The sequence below is a fragment of the Limulus polyphemus genome, unplaced genomic scaffold (assembly GCF_000517525.1).
Source record: "Limulus polyphemus unplaced genomic scaffold, Limulus_polyphemus-2.1.2 Scaffold7870, whole genome shotgun sequence".
NCBI classification, from domain to species: Eukaryota; Metazoa; Arthropoda; class Merostomata; order Xiphosura; family Limulidae; genus Limulus; species Limulus polyphemus.
In genome coordinates this window covers 22,234-24,792 of record NW_013673480.1, presented here as the reverse complement: position 1 = coordinate 24,792, position 2,559 = coordinate 22,234, and positions in this window count along the sequence as shown.

Sequence of the window (2,559 nt, the reverse complement as noted above, 5' to 3'; positions counted from 1 at the left end):
TGCTTAATAACAAATGTTTTATGTGTTTAATAACAAATGTTTTATGTGTTTAATAACAACTGTTTTATGTGTTTAATAACAAATGTATTATGTGGTTAATACCAAGTGTTTTATATGCTTAATAACAAATGTTTTATGTGTTTAATAACAAGTGTTTTATATGCTTAATAACAAATGTTTTACGTGTTTAATAACAAGTGTTTTATGTGTTTAATAACAAGTGTTTTATATGCTTAATAACAAATGTTTTATGTGTTTAATAACAAGTGTTTTATATGCTTAATAACAAATGTTTTATGTGTTTAGTAACAAGTGTTTTAAATGCTTGATAGGCATTTTTATAATTAATATGAACCATGAACACACGGTTTACCTTTGGTGGATTACTGCTATTGCGCATGTCAAGTTCTAGGCTGTCGTGGTAACTTAAATATTTTGGTTAATTTTATTAAAGTGAGTGATAAATCCTGTCTCTGGTTTAATGTTAACACATTATTCCTAGATTGGTGCCATGTTTCATTATAATCGGGCGTCAAAACAAGTAGAAATTCTTTCCACCTCATTTCCCCTAGAAAATAAAGCGTAATGCGTGTGGAGTACCAAACCGAGAGCACTTTACAAACAAAAACTTTCCATTAATCGATTAAGGAATTAAGTATAATATATACAGTCGGTAAATTAACATGCAGCAGGAATGAAAACCACAACTATTAGCGTTTCCAGTTATATATAATGGTGTTTTGTGATACGTTTGATGACGTTACATTTTGCAAAACGAAGTCAAACCAGACTTGATATTCTAAGGTACAATGATATCAGAACCAAAAGCTACATATACCAAGTTTAACTGATCACATTTGTTATGTAAGGTTTTTTCCTGGAATATACGCCACAGTAAATTATGTCTTCTGGTATTGGAAGGCAGGCGCTCTTAAGACTTTAAAAGAAATATAATGTAGGAAAAGTTTCCAAACAAACCTACGAATCACTTAAAAGTGTTATAAAACATGAGGTGAGAAATGCACTTAATAAAGAAATAGCTATAGTTTACTTCCTACTGGCTATTCCATCCAACGAACCTTGGCAAAGTATACTAAAACATACTCTAAAAATCAGTTATTTATGATAGAAATATTTGAACATACTTTAACAAACTCTACAACAGAACAAGAGAGTTGAAATCGACCAGAAGCCTCAAACGTGGTGCCATCTATCGCGAATAAAAGTAGTTTTACAATTAATACTTCTCTATAAGCAGAGCTATATATTTCAGCCGGCTGGCACGAGTACGGGCGTTACAATTTTCTTAGACGTATTACGTATGTTATTTAAATTTTACATATAGCAATACACTATTGCGGGTTGCATTAAAATATTGCGTATTGTTTACGATATTACTTATAATATTACAATATTAAATAATATGTTTGTCATAAGACGTTAGTATTATAACTAATACATCCTAAACACTACATTCTTAATCTAGTCACTTACATATTCTGAAGAGTTAGAAGACTGTATAATAATATTATTCCAACCACATAACATCTGTTATATCCATTGCTCACGACGCATTTTGCTCAATCCAGAGCTCTTCATGTCGGCTGGCATACAAGAAATACAGTTGTGATCGAAAACACTATTTATATAAGCCATTTGATACAACAATAGTTGTTATACGGTGAAGAATGGATACCATAGATGTAATATGGTTTGAGACTATCATTTTATACACTTCTAATACTTGACAATCTATGTTCTACACTTGTGATGTACACTTTGTTCTCCACTTGGTAGTGTACACTACGTTCTACACTTGTTGATGTACACTTTGTTCTCCACTTGGTAGTGTACACTACGTTCTACACTTGTGATGTACACTTTCTTCTCCACTTGGTAGTGTACACTACGTTCTACACTTGTGATGTACACTTTCTTCTCCACTTGGTAGTGTACACTACGTTCTACACTTGTGATGTACACTTTGTTCTCCACTTGGTAGTGTACACTACGTTCTACACTTGTGATGTACACTTTTTTCTCCACTTGGTAGTGTACACTACGTTCTACACTTGTGATGTACACTTTGTTCTCCCACTTGCAAGTGTACACTACGTTCTACACTTGTTAATGTACACTTTGTTTTCCCACTTGCTAGTGTACACTGTGTTCTATCATTGTTAGCGTATACTGTTCTTTACTTGGTAGTGTACATTGCATTCTACACTTGGTATCGTACAGTGCATTCTACACTTCGTTGTGTACACAGTGTTTTGCATTTGGACAATATATTATGTACTGTGGTATTATATGTAATATTATAATACTATGTGCAGTATTGTAAGACCATATGTAATATTTGTTATGGTGTGTACGTCTGTTAGAAGTCAGCAAACATCGATTAGAATCACATTTGCTATAAAACATTAGTATTAGGCCTAATACACTTTCAAAAACACTGTGTACACTACCAAGTGTAGAACACTGTGTACACTACCAAGTTTTGAACACGATATACACTACCAAGTGTAGAACACTGTGTACACTACCAAGTTTTGA